Genomic DNA, 23147 nt, shown 5'->3' with positions numbered 1-23147 from the left:
TGCTTTTAATTTCACCAAAGCTTAGTTTTCACTTTCATATATACTGAATCAGTACTTCCGACTATAATTTCATTTTAGATTTGTTAACATTTTCCCCGTAACCATTTAGATTTAGCTTCCCAACACATCCTATTTATGTGATGCTTAAGTGACATGTTGCTATATTCCTGTCTTTTCGCAGACATCTTACTACTTCCTTCCTTCGTCGATCAGATGAAGTATTTCTTTTGTAGCTACCTTCTTTGTACCTATATTTGTCTGTCCAACTTCTGTGGCTGATTTTTTTAGAGATGTTCATTCCTCTTCAATTGAACTATCTGCTGTGATATTCATTGTGTAATACTTAAAAATTTAGAGAACATCAAAGACTAATCAACATTCCTCATTTCTTTCCGCAATGATTCTTCCGGACTATTCTCTTAAGCTTCAACCCTCTTTACATAATTACTAAGTTGTGATCTGAATCTGTTTCTGGTCCTGGGTAGGCGTTTAACAATTCACTATCGGATTTCGGAACCTCTGTCTCATCAATATGAGATCCAGCTGGTATCTTACCGTTTCTCCAGGCTGTTCCGAAGCAAGCATTTACTATTACTACCTGAAATTTATTTGTATGTTCTTAAATATATCTTCAAATACAGGGTATTTATAAATGACTATCGGGGTTTTCACGCTTAATAATATATATTACATTAAGCTTACAGTTATAAATGATATGTCAAATGAAAGAGCAACTCAAACAATTGTGTTTGGCACTAGTGCGCATGCGCAGCGCGCAATGTTTCCATCGCAATCCGCTAGACAGCGGAACTTCACTGTATCCAAGCGCTGGATAGGCCGCAAGGGGCCCAATGATAGGGCTTGCCTTGCATGGCCTCCACGTTCACCCGACCTAACGCCATGCGATTTTTTCAATTGGGGCTTCCTCAATCTCGCACTTAATTGCCCCTGTTAATTTTAGGGTTGTATACATGACATTACTCCGAAAGTTTGATGATGTATCTCCAGTCCCATCGTTCTACAAAGCACGTGAGGTGATGACAGTGGCACGTAAAGTGCCCTCCGCCACACACCGTTGGGTGGCTTACGGAGTATAAATGTAGATGTAGATGTAGAATGATCGTGTGTACGTGCCTCCGCTGCCTCCCTGAATTAAGAAACAGGACTGAAGCAGCTGTTGATACAATCACTGAAGAGACACTTATCAACGTTTGGGAAGAACTCGGCTATTGACTTGATGCGTGCCGTGCGACAAATGGTGCTCACATTGAACATTTATAAGATTTTTGGTGCGCCCCGCTTGCCAACAGCGCTCGGCAGACCGGATGGTCACCCATCCAAGTGCTAGCCCAGCCCGACAGCTCTTAACTTCGGTGATCTGACGGGAACCGGTATTACCACTGCGGCAAGGCCGTTGGCACACTGTCAACTTCAAGTCTTCAAAAAATTTTGTTGCAAAACAAGTTCATTCTGAGTTGGAACATCGCGCCAAGTTTCCAACATCTTAGCCACTAACGCGACGTTCCAACTCAAAATGAGTACGTTTTATAGCAATATTTTTTGAAAACCTGAAGATGGTAGCAAAGTGTATCGAAACTGGTTTTTGTAAAGAAAGTCAGTATTCCGTAGGAATATATATATATATATATATATATATATATATATATATATATACGAGGGGCGTTCAGAAAGTAAGCTCCAATCGGTCGCGAAATGGAAACGACTATGAAAATCCGATAAAGCTTTGCACAGATGTGTTGGGTAGTGTCTCTAGTATAACCCCAGTTAGCATCACGTCGCTCTTCTCATTTCTGAGCTCGCAGTGAGTGCGTAAAGATGTCTAGAAAATAGTGTCTGCCGCCAAGTACGAGGGCCTGGTGAGAAATTTCGCCTGAAGCTATGCAGCTAACATTACATAACTGTCGTCCTGTTTCGTCTTCACGACAATTCTCAGCCGCATTCTGCAGGGGCAATGAAGATGCTCCTGCATCGTTTTCAAATGAAAATGTTAGATTACCCACAATACAGTCCGCAATTGTCTCCCCCTGAGTTTCATCTCTGGTCACATGAACCGCTCTCTTTGAAGACAACATTTTGACACAGACAACGAGGTGTAGGCCAGCGTGGAGAATTGGCGGAAAGCACTGGCGGCTGCCTTCCATGATGAGGCTATTGAAAAGTTGGTACAACGCTATGACAAAAGTCTAAGTCAGAACGGCGACTACGTAGAGAAGTAGCTGAAAGGTGTAGCTAATTGTTACAAGTAAAACATTTCTGATGTTCACTGTGGTTTCAATTTGGCAATCAATCGGAGCTTACTTTCTGAACAGGCCTCGTATATAGAGGGTGTTACAAAAAGTTACGGCCAAACTTTCAGGAAACATTACTCATTCACAAAGAAAGAAAATATGTTATGTGGACATGTGTCCGGAAACGCTTACTTTCCATGTTAGAGCTCATTTTATTACTTCTCTTCAAATCACATTAATCATGGAATGGAAACACACAGCAACAGAACGTACCAGCGTGACTTCAAGCACTTTGTTACAGGAATTGTTCAAAATGTCCTCCGTTAGCGAGGATACATGCATCCACCCTCCGTCGCATGGAATCCCTGATGCGCTGATGCAGCCCTGGAGAATGGGCTATTGTTTCACAGCCGTCCACAATACGAGCACGAAGAGTCCCTACATTTGGTACCGGAGTTGCGTAGACAAGAGCTTTCAAATGCCCCCATAAATGAAAGTCAAGAGGGTTGAGGTCAGGAGAGCGTGGAGGGCATGGAATTGGTCCGCCTCTACCAATCCATCGGTCACCGAATCTGTTGTTGAGAAGCGTACGAACACTTCGACTGAAATGTGCAGGAGCTCCATCGTGCATGAACCACATGTGTCGTACTTGTAAAGGCACATGTTCTAGCAGCACAGGTAGAGTATCCCGTATGAAATCATGATAAAGTGCTCCATTGAGCGTAGGTGGAAGAACATGGGGCCCAATCAAGACATCACCAACAATGCCTGCCCAAACGTTCACAGAAAATCTGTGTTGATCACTTAATTGCACAACTGCGTGCGGATTCTCGTCAGCCCACACATGTTGATTGTGAAAATTTACAATTTGACCACGTTGGAATAAAGCCTCATCCGTAAAGAGAACATTTGCACTGAAATGAGGATTGACACATTGTTGGATGAACCATTCGCAGAGATGTACCCGTGGAGGCCAATCAGCTGCTGATAGTGCCTGCACACGTTGTACATGGTACGGAAACAACTGGTTCTCCCGTAGCACTCTCCATACAGTGACGTGGTCAACGTTACCTTGTACAGCAGCAACTTCTCTGACGCTGACATTAGGGTTATGGCCAACTGCACGAAGAATTGCCTCGTCCATTGCAGGTGTCCTCGTCGTTCTAGGTCTTCCCCAGTCTCGAGTCATAGGCTGGAATGTTCCGTGCTCCCTAAGACACCTTCGTTCTGGAAATCTGTTTCGATACAAACGTGCCGCGCCACGGCTATTGTCCCGTGCTAATCCATACATCAAATGGGCATCTGCCTACCCCGCATTTGTAAACATTGCACTGACTGCAAAACCACGTTCGTGATGAACACTAACCTGTTGATGCTACGTACTGATGTGCTTGATGCTAGTACTGTAGAGCAATGAGTCGCATGTCAACACAAGCACCGAAGTCAACATTACCTTCCTTCAATTGGGCCAACTGGCAGTGAATCGAGGAAGTACAGTACATACTGACGAAACTAAAATGAGCTCTAACATGGAAATTAAGAGTTTCCGGACACATGTCCACATAACATCTTTTCTTTATTTGTGTGTGAGAAATGTTTCCTGAAAGTTTGGCCGTACCTTTTTGTAACACCCTGTATATATTTAATTACTTGGGACCCCCTTCTTTGTTGTCTGACCTTGCTTGAGCACTCAAGTACAGGTCTCGGTCCATGGCTTGGAGTGCTTCAGTTGTAATGTGACTGCTGATAAATGTCTTCTGCGTAGAATACAAACAGAGGCGTCTCTAATAGTTCAGTAACTTGGCATAACGCCAGACATAATCGTTTTCAAAAGAAGGCAACTTTATCCCACGTACAAAAATGGATCCAACTGACGGTACCAGTCTTTTCAGAAAATTCTACAGATTTTTTTTGATAAAGAATTAAGAAAAATATTTAAATGAATTCGTGTGAAAGTGGCTTTAAGAAAAGTGAAAATATTTCCATCGCACAGCAGAAAGAAATTGACGAGAGCTCGAGATTTGAGGCAGCGAAAGTTTCACAAGCGTTTTATCCACAAAACGAACAATAGCTTAGGTATATTTTACTGTTCGGCGTCGGCCTTTATGCCGGCTCGCGCCGGCTTACTTCGTAACGCAGACAGGCACGTGTTCCGTCGGAGAGGGCTCCACGAGAGACGCGAGCGCACCCCAGGCCGTCGCCGGAGATTCGCAGAAAATAGCCCGAAAACGCTTCGGGTCCGTGAGCAAATACTCTGACAATGAAGGGAGGAGTGGGAGCGAGAGAGAGAGAGAGAGAGAAAGAGAGTGAGAGGTGGGGAGGGGGGGGGGGGTCTGGGGTGGAGGGCTCCCGGCGACTGTCGCAGTGGAGAGCAGCGCCCCGATAGGATCTGGACAGGCGGCCGTTACGGGCGGATGGCAACTGTGTGTGTGTGCGTGTGTGTGTGTGTGTGTGTCAGCCAGGACGGGACACGCAGTGCTAGAGGAGCAGGAGCGTGGCTCGGCGGTGCGCGGCCACGCAGATCAATACGGCGCGCGCCGGCACGCACGGGCCGGACAGCGGGAGGCTGGTGGTTCGCAGAGCACAGTGGTGAGACCGCGCTGGAGCCCCCATCTGCATACACCGCGGGCACTGTCACTGCGCGAGACACACTGCAACTGCACGATGAGCCGCGCGGGTAGCATCGATCTCACGGTACATCGTGGGCAGCAAGGATGCTGTCTCACAGTCCCTGACACCAGAAATGGAAATATTTGTAAATACTTTAATATTATTTAGTGTGTACGACTGGAAATCCGCTGCAAATTTGTTAAAGGATGTTTTTCAGCATATACCTTTGTTCAACAGCCCGTACTAACTGCGACAAAATTTGGAGGAAATATCCGCCATAGTGAAATGGGTAATGGAAAAAGGTGTCTCTCAAATGAACGTTTACCTGTATACTTTCTGTGGGTGATGCCCATAGCTCGTAAGTACAGGGTGTTTATAAATGAATATCGGAGTTTTAACGCTTTATAATGTTTATTATATTAAACTTACAGTTATAAATGATATGTCAAATGGCCGGCCGGTGTGGCCGTGCGGTTCTAGGAGCTTCAGTCTCGAACCGCGTGACCGCTACGGTCGCAGGTTCGAATCCTGCCTCGGGCATGGATGTGTGTGATGTCCTTATGTTAGTTAGGTTTAAGTAGTTCTGGGTTCTAGGGGACTGATGACCTCAGATGTTAAGTCCCATAGTGCTCAGAGCCATTTGAACGATTTTGATATGTCAAATGAAAGAGCAACTCAAACAGTTGTGAGGGAAACCGAGGAACTGCTTGACGGAGAAGTAGCGGACCCGGTCTTGGAAACTGACATACGGCCGGGAGAGCGGTGTACTGACCACATGCCCCTCCATATCCGTATCCAGTGACGCCTGTGGGCTGAGGATAACACGGCGGCCAATGAGTACCGTTGAGCCTTCATGGCCTGTTCAAGGGGAGTTTAGTTTTGGTTTCAGAAATTGACAGTAAAGCCTCTCGAAATAAACTGTTGTAAATAAAGAAATATTTATGCGATCTTGGCTTTAGAAAGTTTTTACCAAGTGAAACAGATCGCGCTCCTTCTGATCTCCCAACATGAGAAAACTCAATCAGACTGACCTCCTCGTTGCGATTAAGGCTCTCACGCATTTCGTTTCTTGAAATTCAATTTATTTTCGATGTCTGCATACCTTTACATGCAGATTTCTCCCTCAAACAGTAATCGGTGAGCAAACATACTACCATAGTCAGGTTGGGTACATGCTGAGGAACAGTATCTCGGAAGAAAATTGTGAAGGTTCTACCTCGGTTGTTGTTTCCATGTATTCACTTAATTTCACACGACTGGGCAATTTCAGCCCTAGAGACCAGCCGCAGCCATCACAATTTTCCTAAATCATTAATCAGATACGTTGTATTGCGACATCTTGGCACCCACAGCACTTGAGAATGGAGCGTAAGGCCGAAATTGGAAAAATCATGTGGAGTTAAGTAATCTGAATACGTGTAAACAAACAGCAGAGGAGAAACCTTAACGATTTCTTTCAACAAATGTGGATTTGGTACCCCACACGAAGAAATGGTTTTAGTATCCTGTAATCTAATCCTTCACACAATCATGAGAGAAAGTAATTTCTCTAAAATGGCGACAACTGTTAGAAACGCTGGAAATTTGAACGGCTCCTTCTACTTAAAAGGTGTGTCTGACAGAATCAAAATGTCATCGGCAAGCCACAAACATTTTTATTTCTTCTCCCTGAACTGTAATTCCTCCTTGCTTTCCTTCACAGCTTACTCAACGTCTAGATTGAATAACATCGTGGGTAGGCTTAAAGCTTGTCTCACTCCTTCGCAACTGATGCCTCCCTTCCTCGACCTTACATTCTTATAACTTAAGTCTGGTGTCTGTGCAAACTGTCGATAACCTTTCATTTTATGTATTTAAAAATGCCGAAATCCTATCTTCTGAGATAAGTCCTAGGAGCAGTACTGCCTGGTGTGTTCGTACATTTCTGCGAAACGCAGCCGGGCGGAGTGGCCGTGCGGTTCTAGGCGCTACAGTTTGGAACCGAGCAACCGCTACGGTCGCAGGTTCGAATCCTGCCTCGGGCATGGATGTGTGTGATGTCCTTAGGTTAGTTAGGTTAAATTAGTTCTAAGTTCTGGGCGACTGATGACCTCAGATGTTAAGTCGCATAGTGCTCAGAGCCATTTGAACCATTTTTTTGCGAAACCCAAACCGATGTCCCCCGAAATCGGCCCTTTTCCGTTTTTGCCATTCTTCTGTAAATAATTTTTTTCGATTTTTTGCAACCGTGACTTACCAAGCCAACAGTTCGATAATATTCACATTTATCGGCACCGACTTGCTGGAATTTTTATTACATACATACTTCTCGAAGTCTGAAGATATTTCGCCTCTTTCGTATGTCTTACACACCAGCTTGAATAATTCTGTTAAACCTGGTCTCCACAAGGATCTTAAATAATTCTGAGGAAATGTCACCTACTTCAGTGGCCATGTGGCGACTTACGTATTTCAGTGCTTTGTCAAATTCTCCCTGCAGTATCCTCGCCTTCATTTACTTCCTCTGCCGATTCTATAATGCCATCTTCATTTCCTTCAGATTGTCCACCTGTGTATTCCCTCAACTTGCACCTTTCAGCTTTCCATTCTCTGTTGAGTACTGCCCTGCCATTTGAATTCCTCACGCTCACACTAGTACCCCTTTTTATTTTTTCTGTTGGCGGCATCGTCCTTTACCCTAGTCAAGCATGCCTCTATAGCCGTGCGTTTGTCATCTACCTACAAACACTTAGGAATTTTACATTTTCTTTCAGTCTCATATTTAGATGTCTGCATTCCCTTTTGCCTAGTTCCTTTGCTTCTCTTTTTTGTTTTCTCAGTAGCTACGAACCCGGCATTGCCCCGGGATTCATTTTGCAAATTTTCTACCAGAAATGAACATAAGAAAACATTTCATTTTCGCGCGTTCGCGAAAACACTTTTGAGATAGTGAAACAATCATACAATGAAATATGCACAACATAGAAATGTAAAAGTACAGTATCCAAATTAAAAAAACATGATCCTGGACAGTTTATGTACGCTGGGCGCAGCTCTGCCTCCGCGTCTACAACGCGATTGTGTAAACGTCTCTATGGTAGCGCCTCCTCACAGCTCTACAGACGGCTATGCTTTTCGCCTATAGCCGTTTGCGCTTCGCAGTTGAAAGCCGTTAAAAACGCTGCCAGATATCAGGGATTTCCTTAGGCTGACTCGCTTATAGGATTGTCTTATTGGTAAAGAATAAATGTATTAAAACTTGATGCAGGACTGGCAATTTTTCACACATCTCAGTGTATATGATGGCATCTGCTGAACTGTGATGAGTATGTGGCTGTTACCACCACAGCAATTGTTGCCTGGCAGCACGGAATATGTGTAATATGTTTAGCGGAAATCGGTCTTGTGGTTTAGGAGAAGATGTGGAAACATACATGCACAGTTTTATAACATATATGAATTTCGTCAGTAAAATTCGGTATCCAAATATTACTATTGGGCACTGTCTCTTTGCCTATTTGATTGCTGCTTTTACTATTTCATCACTCAAAACTATCCAATCGGCTTGTATTGTATTCTTTTCCTCTATTTCAGTCAATCGTTGCCTAATGCTCCCTCTGAAATTCTAAACAACTGCTAGTTCTTTCAGTTTATCCAGATCCCATCTCCTTAGTTTCCTACATTTCTTAAGTTTTTCAGTTTTAATCAGCAGTTCACAACCAATAAATCATGATCAGAGGTCGCATCTGCCCTTGGTAATGTTTTGCAATTTAAAATTTGGTTTTGAACTAGAACTGCTTCATTGTATTAGACCTCGCATTCGATAAATAACAGTAAATGACGTAGGTTGTTGAATTTTGACTTTATTATTTATACGCCCTTTACCTTAAATTGTGAAATTTATTGAAATTATGAAATTTCAACAGTAAGTGCTTAGTAAAGCTTACAGTATTGTAAGGTCGAAACACTACAAGCCAACGTCCGTAGCCTACCTCCTCGCGTATAAATCTCGCAAATTGCGATGACAGCAAAGTGAGAAGTATTTCATCTCAATCGGAGATTTATAGGAAGTCGATCTTCTCGCTTACGATTCGAGAATTAAACTAAGTTGGGGAAACGACCGTGGTACAAGAGTTAACCTCCACCATACGCATCGTAAAGTTCCTTACAGAGTGTACACTTAAAAGCGGTATACCAGTATGTGATACGAGTGAGAGACTATGCATTAAAATTAGACCGCAGTTTTGAGGAAGATAGACAAAGTCATTGGTTGGAACCACCTGGTATCGAACAAGCACTGTTCGGAATTGCTAGGCAGGAACATCAACCCTACGCTGCTACAATGTCTCTTCCAGTGACTTAAACATGAAGATTCAAGTAGACAAGGGCGAAGCGATAGCAGTAATTCTCTTCATAACCGTATTAATCACAGCAATGAAAGTTGGTAAAACTGACTTTGGAAGGATAACAGAATCCCCGTTTGTTAAAGAAAAGAAGACAGCCTCCTCAACAGATAAGACCTCAGCCATAGTCGAACAATAACTTGCAGAAAAACATAGAAAAAGCCCTCGACAGACAGCGGACACAATTACCATGCGCCGGCCGAAGTGGCCGTGCGGTTAAAGGCGCTGCAGTCTGGAACCGCAAGACCGCTACGGTCGCAGGTTCGAATCCTGCCTCGGGCATGGATGTTTGTGATGTCCTTAGCTTAGTTAGGTTTAACTAGTTCTAAGTTCTAGGGGACTGATGACCACAGTAGTTAAGTCCCATAGTGCTCAGAGCCATTTGAGCCAATTACCATGCGGAGATTGCTGCTCAGATACAGCTAACAGCAGCTGTGTTCCCATCAGTCAACGCAAAGCTGATTTTCGATCTGAAGAGGTCTCGAGCATAAAACTATAAACGCAGTTTCCTTACTCCATTGCCGGCTGTGGTGGCCGAGCGGTTCAAGGCGCTTCAGTCCGGAACCGCGCGACTGCTACGGTCGCAGTTTCAAATTCTGTCGCAGGCATGTATGTGTGCGATGTCCTTAGGTTAGTCAGGTTTAAGTAGTTCTAAGTTCTAGAGGACTGATGACCTCAGATGTTAAGTCCCATAGTGCCCAGAGCTATTTGAACCTTACTCCATTACGAGCATCGAGTATTTGCTAACATCCGCAAGTTCCGCAAAGTTCGGATAAAAACTACGAGATTAATATTAAATTCTTTGAAGGTGGCTTGTGAGTTCATCTGCTTTTATCTTTATGGCAGCCTCCTCACTCGATAGAATAATGGCTAAAGACGTCGGTAATTTCGTAAAATCCACGCCACGAAGGAACAACCTACGATAGCAACATTTTGTAACATTACACCGTCTAATTCTCAGAAGAATTTTATGGAGATTCATTGAAGCCGCGAAGGCCTACTAACTTGCAAATTTTTAATGGTAGGTTGTAACCTTCCCACAAAAAAATATATAATATAAATGATAATATGAATATGAATCTAATTTTAGTATAACCTCAGAACAAAATTGGTTCCCATTTATAACCTCCCTACAGAAATTCATTCACATTTAATCTCCACACAGAATTTGTTTCCCATTTAATGTACCCACAAAATTCTTTTCTCATTTAATGTAAGCTCGAAACAGAAAAATTCCTAAACCTCGTAATAAAAAATAAATTCAGTAACCTGGTAAATTTTGGACGACAGCAGTGCAGCGTCATGGCCCTGTAAGATCATTCTGAATAAAAAGCAAAAATTCTTACCTCAATTAAGTCGCCAACTATCTGCTCTTACAATAACTTTTTCTGGCACAGCTCTGTGCAATGCTGGCCGATAGATTTGTCATTTATGAAAGGAAGCAACTGATTTTTCTTTTGCAGCAATCGGAATGATCATGGATTGGAGAAATTAGTAAATTCTTTAAATTGGAAATTACTTTATATGACAAAAATTATTATCAGGACATTTTTAAAAGATTTACATGGGAGTTCTCATAACATTACTAGATATGCGCGAGGCTGCTTTTTACCTTATACAATAATAGGCTCCGGCGTCGCTGCACCGCGACCGGCCAGCCAACACGATACACCAGACCAGACCAGAGCAGACTCCACACAAGGGCATACTAGCGCAGACTAGCAACAACTTACTGCTACAGCTATACAGTTCCTACTGATCAACACTGCTCTCTGGTCAGCGATTCTCTTATACCTTGCATATCGCAGGCAGCGCATGAGCAATACATCGGAATTACATCTGCTCGGACCTCTTACATAACCCTCCACTGGGGGGGGGGGGGGGGGGGGGGGGGCAAAAATTTGGCAGCGATGGTGAGTCAATTGGACTTGCCATGAGCAACAAATTTTTCTTAATTAACTAAGTTTACAGTCACAGAGTATATACATATATATAAGTGTAGAACATGAAATGAAATAGAGTGCACATGCACTGAGTACAGAACATATCAAGAAATTACAAAATGTATACGCAATGAGTACAAAACATATTAACAAATGACATAAAGTGCATACGCAGTGTAGTTTTTTTACTATTTTACAAGAACTAGGATAGGAAAGGGAAGGATTGCATCATGGTTGTAGCACAGTATGTTGCACGTAGCTGCACTGAAAGTCCATATCTTTCTACAGAAGCACAACACCAAGTGAGACAATCTGAAGTTCTCTTCCCTGAAGTATTAATCAGTGTGGCCAAGACACTGAAATGTCGTATTAATATTCAGTGTTATCATTTTGGTAGTACATTAGGTACACCAAATAGTGGGACCATAATACCATCTCCATCGTTCAAGATGGTGGACAGCATGATGTGTCAACACCACACTTCTATAGGGTACACCAACGTAGAATTAGTGCAGAAACCAAATATGGTGCTCCATGATCATAAGGATGGACAGGACAAACGGATATTGCCGTAATTTCTGGTAATTAGGTCAGAAGGTGAAGGACATTAAGTCTTACGCTAGTCATCATTGAGAATTACACTAGTGTATCAACCGATTTGAGTAATTGTTGGCACTCATTGCCTAGTTACTAAACATTTCTGTACTATGTATGAAGTATTACAGAATATTATTCATAAGTCATCTGATTACAGTGAACATTGGCACTCATTGGCCAGTTACTAAACATTTATATGCATTGTTCAGAAGTCATCATTCAAAACAAGAGTTAATTAATGGCATAGTATTAACATAATTCATTTAGTTATAGTAATCATTGGCACTCATTGGCCAGTTACAAACCATCAGAAGTCATCATTCAAAACAGGAGTTAATTGATGGCATAGCATTAACATAGTATTAACATAATTGATTTAGTTATAGTAATCATTGGCACTCACTGGCCAGTTACAAACCATCAGAAGTCATCATTCAAAATGAGAGTTAATTATTAGCATAGCATTTATAGAGTAAAGCAAAAATATTATTTACAGAAATTATTGGCATACCATTTATACATTGTTACAAAACATCATTCAGTATTACTCAGAACTCATCATTCAAGTGACATAGGACATATTTAAAAATGCAACACACTGTGACTATTACTCAAGGTCTATGGTTAGAAAACATCATTCAGTATTACTCAGAACTCTCTTAAACTGGTAGCATTATTTGGGACTGGTAATACATTTTTTTTGTGCTAGCAATGCATTGCGTTGAGATCGATAATTAATTGCTGGGGCATGAAAATATTTGCTTTTGACTTATTGCTGCAAATAAGGATTAGTAACGTCATTTGTCATGAGCCAGCTGTAGCAAGGTTATGAAACAAGTAGAGTATATGTGATCACATTCATGAATGACACACACAAATGGGTAAAAAAAATTGCAAGTACTAGAACAGGTTTAATAACTAACTGCTTATAGCATATTAATTTCATGAATAGCTTCTCCTGGAAAAAATACAAAATGGATTATTAAGCTGAAAGAAGAAACGCATATTATGCTGAAAAGTAGTGAATTTTGAATTAACAGGTAATGAAACGTGTACTCAATATGTATGTACTCTAGCTGTCCTTTCCAAAACATTCAGTCATTATACCATGTGACAGAAGACATACTGTCAAAACGAACTGCAACAAATACTTAAATAACTACATAGCATCTCTTAACTAACAGTAAATATATATACTTCATCATTATTCTCATCTGCAAAAAAAACTTAAAAGTGGTGCGTTAAGTGGCCATATAAAATTTATCACTATCATCACCTGCAAACAAAAACTTCATTATTCATATAAGCATATTCTTCATCACTATTCATCATCATTCATTATCATCTGCAAAAAAGGCACTTCATTATTCATACCACCATTTACTTCATACAACTATTCATAGTATAGAGTTTCTTATTTATAGCATATTTCATCACTAAAACTAAGATGTGTAGTTCTGTCTGACAGCCTGCATCAATTGCCTCGTATTCTGAAAGAAAAAATTAGTTAAGACTGCTATCATACGATGTGTGTAGTATATTCTTGTTAGTGTTTGTTAATTCTGATCCATTTACTCTTCGTGACGAGGTATTGCATCTTCTTTCGTTCATTCCGAAGGTGAAATTCCCATTTCATAGTAATCCATTGTGGTTTGTTTAATTTATTTCTTTTCCACGTTATTGCTTTCTGAAAATGATGAATAAGGATTAATATCTTGCATTTAAATCATATACCCATTAAATAAAGACTTGTTTCTAGTGATATAATTAAGCATACAGCATAGCATGACAGAAAACGTATTATGTCAAAAACATAGGCAGTGTTCAGGTGCAAAAATGTACACAGAGTATCATAATGTAGTAGCAAAAAAACGTAAAATAGTCACGATGTTGAGATATCATAAGACAAAATGTCAAAGTCAACTGGTGTTTGTTACATCTTAAACATTTCATAGTGCATACAAACAAACAGGAAAACAATCATACATACATGAAAACGGAAAATGTGCACGGTCTGATATATAACGACAAGAAATGACTTTCTTTGTGTTCAGCTTGTATGTTGTGTAGTTAATAGAGGCGAGAGTTGAAGACTTTAATGGAGAAAGAATTTGATAAAATTAATATGTCATTAGATAGAATTGCATAATTGGTCATAAAATATGTAAATTTATCTGGAAAAATGTGCACGGTCTGATGTGTAACGACAAGAAAAGCGACCTGCTAACCTTACCTTGCCGGGCACTTGCCAAGAAAAAATATGATAATCAACAGTAAGTAGTCACACAAATATAATTGCATCATTGGTCATATAAAAATCAGAAAATGGCATTACAGTGTAATAAATCATAAAGTATGTTCATTCAATAAAGAGTTTAATATTGGAGACATGGTGATTGCCTTTACTTTTTCTGGTTCTCAGAGTTTCGACGTGTACTACACTGGGGTGAGGAAGGCTGCGAATTCGATATGGACCTGCGTATAGAAGCTCAAATTTACTACATCTACTCTTTCCTCTGTTGGATTAATAATGTGTGCGTACTAATATCTTCTGTCCAATGTGAAAATCACGGCGTGTACAAACCTGTTTTTGCTGTCTTCTCCGGCGCTCTGCGGCACGTTTGATGTTGTTCAGCGCAATGTCAATTATTTCATGGTGTCGTAGTCGACGAGATGTAGGAAAGGATACTAATTCTTTAATTTTGTTAGGTGGGTCAACATTTTTCATTATAACAGTCGGAGATAGCATAGTAGATTCATTTGGTATGGAATTAATTACATCCTGAAATGAGAGTATGTGTGTGTCCCAATCAATATGTTTTTATGGCAGTATATTCTACATAGTTTACCAATTTCTTTCATTAGTCGTTCACAAGGGTTCGAAGAAGCGCGGTACCTGGATATGTAGATCGGAGAAATGTTTCTAGCTCGTAACATACGTGTCCATATGGCAGATCGAAACTGTGATCCATTGTCGGAAATTACTTTCAATACATGCCCTACATGGAATAAAAAATGTTTTACAAATGCATTCGAAACAGATTTAGCAGTAGCTTTGCGTAACGGAGTGAAGGTAACAAATTTCGAAGTGAGTTCAACAGCGACAAAGATGTAGCAAAAACCTCTATTAGTTCTGGGAATCGGACCAAAAATGTCTACAGCGGCCATGTGTCTCAATTTAACAGGTACAATGGGATGTAATGGAGGAATATGTGAAGTCGTATCTGGCTTAGCTTTCTGGCAGATTTTACATGACGCTAAAACTCGTCGAATACGTTTCTCCATATTGGCAAAATAACAGTTCTGTCTCAGTATAAGAAAACATTTTCTGGCTCCGTAATGTGCGTAACTTAAATGGTATACCAAATTAATTTGTTAACAAGCTCGTCAAGAATACATAATAACCAATTGTTGCTGTCAGGGTGAGAGCGGCGAAACAGAATATTATTGCGTACAGTGTAATGGTTTCTAGTGGTAACATTATTCCTATTTTGCCAAAGGTGTTTAATTTCTTTCCATATGTTGTCTTTACTCTGCTCTTGTGCTATGTCTCGTAATGACGACGAAATGAAATTTTCAAATGCAACTTGTTGAATATACATGACGCTGAAATTTGCTTTGCAGAAGTTGGTTGCGATGTCTTGCTCATTGTTGCTGAGAGAACGGGATAACACTGGACTCGCATTCGGGAGGACGACGGTTCAATCCCGCGTCCGGCCATCCTGATTTAGGTTTTCCGTGATTTCCCTAAATCGCTCCAGGCAAATGCCGGGATGGTTCCTTTCAAAGGGCACGGCCGACTTCCTTCCCCGTCCTTCCCTAATCCGATGAGACCGGTGACCTCGCTGTCTGGTCTCCTTCCCCCAAAAACCACCATCACCAGAACGGGATAGTGCGTCTCCTACAATATTTTGTGTACCGGGAATGTGAACAATTCTAAAATTAAATTCCTGTAAATAAAGTTTCCATCTGCTTAATCTGTCGTGTGTAAATTTAGCGGAAAATATAAACTGTAAAGCTTTATGACCTGTGTAAACGGTAGTGTGTCTTCCATAAAGAAAATGCCTAAATCTCGTAAATGCCCATACAACACACAATGTTTCAAGTTCTGTGACAGAATAATTGCGTTCAGCAGGTGACAGAATGCGACTCGCAAAGGCGATGTTTTTAACTACTGTGGTACCATCTTCTTCAATTTCCTGAAAAATGTGTACGCCTAAACCGGTGTTAGAACTGTCGGTGGCAATGGAAAACTTTCTAGTAAGATCTGGATGTGATACAAGTGGTGCATTCATCAAAGCTTGTTAGATTGACAAATTCAGACTATTGGTTTTTCATGTAATAGTGTGTCTCAGATGTCGTCAAAAGAAATAACATTTTCGTGAACAAGATTCTCTGTGTCATAAGTATTGCTTGCGTTGCTGGAAGATGCAACCTGTACTGTATCTAGTCAAATTCTATCTGACGTGCTATTATTTCCGGGAGGATGCTGTGACATTTCGACTATTTGTATTGTTCTGTTATTTCTTCCTGACGTATTACGTTCGGGATGATATCTCCTGTCTGGTTCATTCATGATAATCTGTTGTTTCGGATGATTTTGTTGCTGGTAAGACAGACTGTTATTAAACGTACGCTGAAAATTGTGCTCATTACTTTTACGTCTGTCATGATAGTCATTACTATACGGCGCATTGCGATAGGAATTGAAATCATGTGTCTTCTGTACGTAGTGATTTCCTTGTTGCTGTGCGTTGCTATTTGGTGTGGCCGACGCTATACGCGTAGGCGGCGAAACATTAAAGCTTGGTTGACCTTGCAGACTACATTGTTGGTTAGGTATGCTAAGCGGTTGGTTTTGTTGCTGTTGTCGGGAAAAACCTCTATTGTTACCAAAATGTGGTTCCTGTTGCTGATAATTTTGACGATTGCTTAAAATGTTGTACATACTGATGATTACAATTTTGTCAGTTATTAAAGTTCTGGTGGTTGTCATTTCGTGAGTGTCTAATGAAAATTGTCACTTTCGGTAAAACTTGTCATATCAGGTTTTCATTATTCATTCCTAATTCTAGATAGATCGATAGTTGAAGAGCTATTTTGATAGATATCAAGGATAGTAGAAAAGAAGGCAGCAGTGCACAAAACTAAAGAGTAAATAGCACTACTACGGCTTGGGGCCCTGTGCACGCTACGGCACATATTCATCGAAGTGTAATGAATCCCCTGAGGTCTCTTACGCGCTGCAAATAAAATTTAGTTTCAGCATTACAGGCAACTCCGGTGAATATTCAAAAGCAAATTGTTGTATCCAGTCCAAAGGGTGAATCTGTGTTCTGTCATTCTTAAATGCCTTAAATTTTCTCACGGATAGAAAGTGCTTGTAATCAAAATTATCGTCTCTGTATGTCTTAGCAGGTTCAGGATTGTATGATAATCTGTTTGTCTGTGACTGTTCAGAATCTAACTCACGTACTCTCTGTAAATTACCTAAATTATACTGGCTGTGTGAGCCTGACAAATGTTCGCAAAGTGGCGTATGCTGTGATGTGTTAAAGGCTGAAACATTTTTCATCTCTATCACTTCTTGCTGTAAAGTTGACAATTTTCTACGTAATGTATTATTGGACGAACCTATCTCACTAATTGTCTGCTGTAAATTTTGGAATTCGGGTGTTTGATTAAACGAAACAGGTGACGTATCGCCTGATTTGGTGTCATTATTACTTTCGATAACATCAATACGACTGGCCAATTCATCACATTTTTCAGTCAGTACTTTTACCTGATCGTTGTTTTTATTATCACAAGCGTTAATTTGTTTTTGTATTTTACGTCTGGTTTCGTTCAATTTTTTAACGTCTGCTTTGATGACATCGGGATCCTGTATTAGTTCTAATCGTTCAAGTCTGTCGGTCACTGTCTGAAAGTCTACTGTGTGTATGTCTGTTTTTGTTTTAAGATCAGAGATTTCATCATGTAATTCGGTGTTCAACTGTTTGATAGTATTAATTTCGTCTGATACTGTAGCAATATTGTTGTCTACGTATGTTTTTGCTTTCGTAAACAATTTACGCTTATCTTCCTGTCTCTGTGCAGTAATTGTTTCCATGACTTGTTGCTTTACTTTATTTTGTTCCTGTATAAATTTACTGTAACGCGTTTCACTATTTTGTAGGTGGCGATTAAAACGTTCGTCAATTTGGCTGTTCTGTTGGTCAAATTTCGTGTCTACTTTTGCATCCAGTGTACGTGAAAGTTCTGCTGACATTAATTTAAACTCGTCGCGTAACTGTGTTGCGTTTTCAGAGCATTATTTAGCGACTGCACTAATTTCATCTCTAAGTAATTTCGTTGTAGCTGCTTGCGTATTCCTTAATTCTTGAGCAACAGATCTAATTTCTTCACTACTGCTCCTAGCACAAGCCTTAATTTCCTCGCGTAATTGTTCTTTAGTATCATGACATTGCACGGCAACGGCTGTAATCTGTTCACGAAGTTGTTTGTTCGATTCATTAAGGTTGTCATATTTTTCATTCAATTGTTTAAGATTTTCATTAAGTTGTTTGAAGTTGTTATCTTGCTTATCATTCGACTGTTTGGAATTATTGTCTAGTTTTTCATTAAGTTGTTTGTAATTGTTGTCTTGTTTTTCATTCGACTGTCTGAGTTTTTCATCAAGTTGTAGCAATACTGCCATAACTTGATCTATGCCAAAAGTAGCGACTCTATTTTCTATGCTGTGTAATGGTGTAGGTGCCGTTGTCACGTTTTGTGTAATCATTTGGTCATTCTCTGATTCTTGAACAGGTTCGCCAATTGAATGTGCATTGTTAGTCACTACCTCGGAATCAAATAAATCTGACGTATTTTGACTACATTGTTCATCTTCGTGAGAAAAATTTATCTGTTCACTATGCAAATTTTGCAAACCGGGTGTGTCAAACTGTGCAGCGTTCATTGTATCGGAACGTGCCGCGTCATCAGTTGTTAAATTTACTGTGGACATAATTGAATTTGTTTGTTCATCATTAGGATCAAAATCATTACTAGTGATAGGCATGTACTGATTATCTGTAATTAGGGGATTATCACTATTACACTGAGTGTCGCAAATATTATCGGTCAAACTATTCGAGTCGGCTATTTCACTCATTGCACATCGCGATGTACTATTAACAGTTTTTCGCGGCATTTTTCACAAATCAAAATTAAGCACAAAAATGAAACAAAGACAAAGCAAAAATGGAGCAAATACAGTTACAACAAAGAGCAACAAATTGCCAATGATCTGTGAAAGAAAAAGTGACAAATTAGTAAATGCATTGCACCAGATGCAAACTACATTTAAGTAAATAAGAGCAGATATATGACTACTCCTCAGAGATTCACAAAGAAATACGATCCTGGCAGGTTGTCGCCAAGTGTAACCTCCCCACAAAAAAAATATATAATACAAATAATAATATGAATATGATTCTAATTTTAGTATAACCTCAGAACAAAATTGGTTCCCATTTATAACCTCCCTACAGAAATTCATTCACATTTAACCTCCACACAAAATTTGTTTCCCATTTAATGTACCCACAAAATTCTTTTCTCATTTAATGTAAGCTCGAAACAGAAAAATTCCTAAACCTCGTAATAAAAAATAAATTCAGTAACCTGGTAAATTTTGGACGACAGCAGTGCAGCGTCATGGCCCTGTAAGATCACTCTGAATAAAAGGCAAAAATTCTTACCTCAATTAAGTCGCCAACTATCTGCTCTTACAATAACTTTTTCTGGCACAGCTCTGTGCAATGCTGGCCGATAGATTTGTCATTTATGAAAGGAAGCAACTGATTTTTCTTTTGCAACAATCGGAATGATCATGGATTGGAGAAATTAGTAAATTCTTTAAATTGAAATGAATGCTTGTTGGAAATTACTTTATATGACAAAAATTATTATCAGGACATTTTTAAAAGATTTACATGGGAGTTCACATAACATTACTAGATATGCGCGAGGCTGCTTTTTACCTTATACAATAATAGGCTCCGGCGTCGCTGCACCGCGACCGGCCAGCCAACACGATACACCAGACCAGAGCAGAGCAGACTCCACACAAGGGCATACTAGCGCAGACTAGCAACAACTTACTGCTACAGCTATACAGTTCCTACTGAGTCAACACTGCTCTCTGGTCAGCGATTCTCTTATACCTTGCATATCGCAGGCAGCGCATGAGCAATACATCGGAATTACATCTGCTCGGACCTCTTACAAGGTTACGTGGCGAACCTCAGCCTAGTCTTCGCCCACAATTGGAGTTGCGGACAAGCGTACTTTTAAATAGTCATGTTCCAGCTAGAAGGTATTTCACCGAGAAGATATAATTCCGAAACAACCCATGAAGCCAAAATGAAACGCTGTGGACGCTGGATATGCTACGATGAACCTTTACTGATACCCTTCAATTACGGAGCGAGACTTACACGACTTCTAGCTTTTGTTACCTTGTTCGTTTACTCCTTACGCAATCTATAGCAGTGTGTTAATGGAGTATTTTCGCAGAGTATCTCATTCCTTGAATCCATTTCGATTCAAGCTGAACTTGGTCTAAATCTGGTAGTTACTAAGAAAGGAGCGAGTCGTTGACTTTCTCCTCGGTAGCGTCTTGGTGAGTGGCGATATTTTAGTGCGCAGTTTACACTGCCTGAATCCTTTCCATACGCCTTCCTAATGCTAGTACCTACACAATAACTAATTTATCCGTTTTTTAAAAATAAGCTACAAACAATAATATTACCTTACTGGCTGCAGAACGACTCTTCAATAGTTGATACAAGCCTTCCCGCTGCTAGCATTCCGACATAAGGGGGAGACGCGTGGTGTCTCAGAGGGCGCTTCGTGTCGCTTGTGCTGTCACTCATCCGGTAATAAAGTTTCGGGATCCATTACCTCCACAGACGCCTAATGGCCCCTCCGGTAAACAAAAACTGAATACGCCGGAGGAGTCAGAAAAAAGAAACGCCTCCTTAATGGCATTACCGTAACAAATAAAGAGGATAACGAGTCGGGCGCGCCCTAATAGCATAATGGGGAGAAGCTTTTATCCCGCAACTGTACCGAAGCGCCGTCACGGCTCCGGAACGTTGACGTAGTCACGGAACACAACATGTACCTCTGCAGGCTCAAAAGTCAGCGATTTTTAAATGAAACAGTGAAAAATTTTCTCTAAAATCCTTTCTGTTTCTCAATGTAGTCTCCCTTTTTCCGGATTTCTTCTTGAATCCTTCCCAAAAATACTTTAAGATCTGCAGAACATAAGCTTGATTCAACCAACATTGTTTCGTTCGACGTGATGTTCCTCCCCCCTAACCATTATTCCGGTCTTGAAAGTAGAACTTGAAAGCGTCCTCTCTATCTTTGACTGAAATGAATACAGAGAATACGTGAATTCAGTAAAATCCCTGAAAATGTGCCCCATTTAAATATTTACGCAAAAATAGTTACTAATTCTATCCGACCACGGCTTAGTAATAAAAATAAAGAGTAGGATATGACTTCGTTGCGCAACAGGAAAAGAAAACGGGACATGACTCTAAGAATCTTTCTTTCTTTCACTTACGCCATAGTCCCACAGCAATCGCAGGGTCGGCGCGGTTAGAACGGATTTAGCAAGGTTAGTTTTAGGGGTGGCCGAATGCACTTCCTGCCGCCACCCTGTACCCCCAGGGATGGATTCAGTGTACCCCAGCTGTCTGCATCTAGTGTAAATCGTGAAATAGTGCGAACGTGTTTCAAATGTCTGCGACGCGTGTAACTGAGACGGAACGTGGGGACCAGCCCGGTGTTCACCTAGCGGGATGTGGAAAACCGCCTAAAAACCACATCCAGGCTGGCCGGCACACCGGCCCTCGTCGGTAATCCGCCGGGCGGATTCGATCTGGGGCCGGCGCGCCTACCCGAGTCCAGGGAGCAGCGCGTTAGCACTCTCGGCTACCCCGGAGGGTGGGACCTGACTCTAAGATCTGGACTATAAATGATTCTGACTAAGAAATGTAGACGTGAACACTCTTGCAGACAGATCACGTGCAGTGAGGCTGTACAACACCACACTGTAGCTCTAATGTATATCGGAAAAAAACGGGAATTAAATAACAATTACGTCGAATATTGTCTTGAACACTATGATGTCTCGTAGTCTTGACAGTGCTGACTCATCACACAAGCTGTAAAGGAATGAAAAAAATTGAAACATCCCTGCTGACAGAGAATTCGCTGTCAAGTTCGTATTCAGATCAAGTACAGTCATAACAATGAATAAAGGAAACGTTTGCTACGCAAATATTGTGCTAATTTCACAAGTGAATGGGGGAGGAAAATAAATCAAAGATGTTTTAGTGGAATTCTGGATTGTTAATAGGCAGATCACTTATAAATGACAAACAATGAATTTGTACTTGTCCTACGACGGCTTACGAGGTGTAAAAAGCTCAGAACAAAAGAAAACTCCATACAAATCGGAATACACTCTAAGGGAGGTCTCCACACACGTCTTCGCTGATCATTGAGGCTTAGTTCGAAACGAGACTCATCACTGAAGACAATCCTACTCCTGTCCATGAGATTCCAGGCCGAAGACGTGACTGGAGACGCCCCAGACGGCGGTGGGATACTAACCTGCCTGTCTCCCTCCATGCGACCCGACAACCAGAACTGGTGGTCTGGGGTGACGTTTCCTTTCATAGCAGGACCGCTTTGGTTGACATCCGCGGCATCCTTACAGCACAGCGGCACATCGACCATATTCTGCACCTCGTTTTGTTGCCCTTCAAGAGAAGCCATCCCGGGCTTAGCTTTCAGCAGGAGTATGCCCGCTCGCACACGTGATGGTTTCTAATGCTTGTCTTCATGCTTGTCAATCCCTACCTTGCCCAGCAAGGCGTCGGATCTCTTCCCAATTGAGCACCTTTGGAGAACTATGGGCAGGGTCCTCCAACCAACTCGGGTCTTTGACGATCTACTGCTCCAATTGGACAGCATTTGACACGACATACCGCGGGATGACCTCCGGCAACTCCATCAATCAATGCCACACAGAATGACTACTTCCGTAAGTGTCAGAGGTGGATCAACGTGTTATTGGCTTGCTCAATTTCTGAAGCTCTTTCTCTTGAATAAATCATTCAATTTTTCTGAAATCGTACTCACTTGTTTGTCTGTACATTTCCATCACATCCACCAATTCCTTTCCTATTCGGATAACTGCTTCCTGGTGTCTGTTTTTTTTCTTGTAGTGTATTATAAGCAATATTAAATCAGTGGGAGTGTAACAAAACAAGTAGGCTAACCTCACTGATAGACAGGTGAAA

At 41.0% G+C, this 23147-nt stretch overlaps 1 protein-coding gene and 1 pseudogene across 1 annotated transcript in view; one reads left to right on the top strand and one right to left on the bottom strand.

Annotated features, from left to right (window-relative positions):
• LOC124731761 overlaps positions 1-23147 on the top strand; it is a 764200-nt gene that overhangs the window by 388082 nt on the left and 352971 nt on the right. The window lies entirely within an intron of this gene.
• LOC124726079 lies at positions 1302-1419 on the bottom strand (annotated as a pseudogene).

The sequence above is a fragment of the Schistocerca piceifrons genome, chromosome 1, assembly GCF_021461385.2.
Source record: "Schistocerca piceifrons isolate TAMUIC-IGC-003096 chromosome 1, iqSchPice1.1, whole genome shotgun sequence".
In the NCBI taxonomy this organism is placed as follows: Eukaryota; Metazoa; Arthropoda; class Insecta; order Orthoptera; family Acrididae; genus Schistocerca; species Schistocerca piceifrons.
This window is presented reverse-complemented; position numbering and strand designations above follow the sequence as displayed.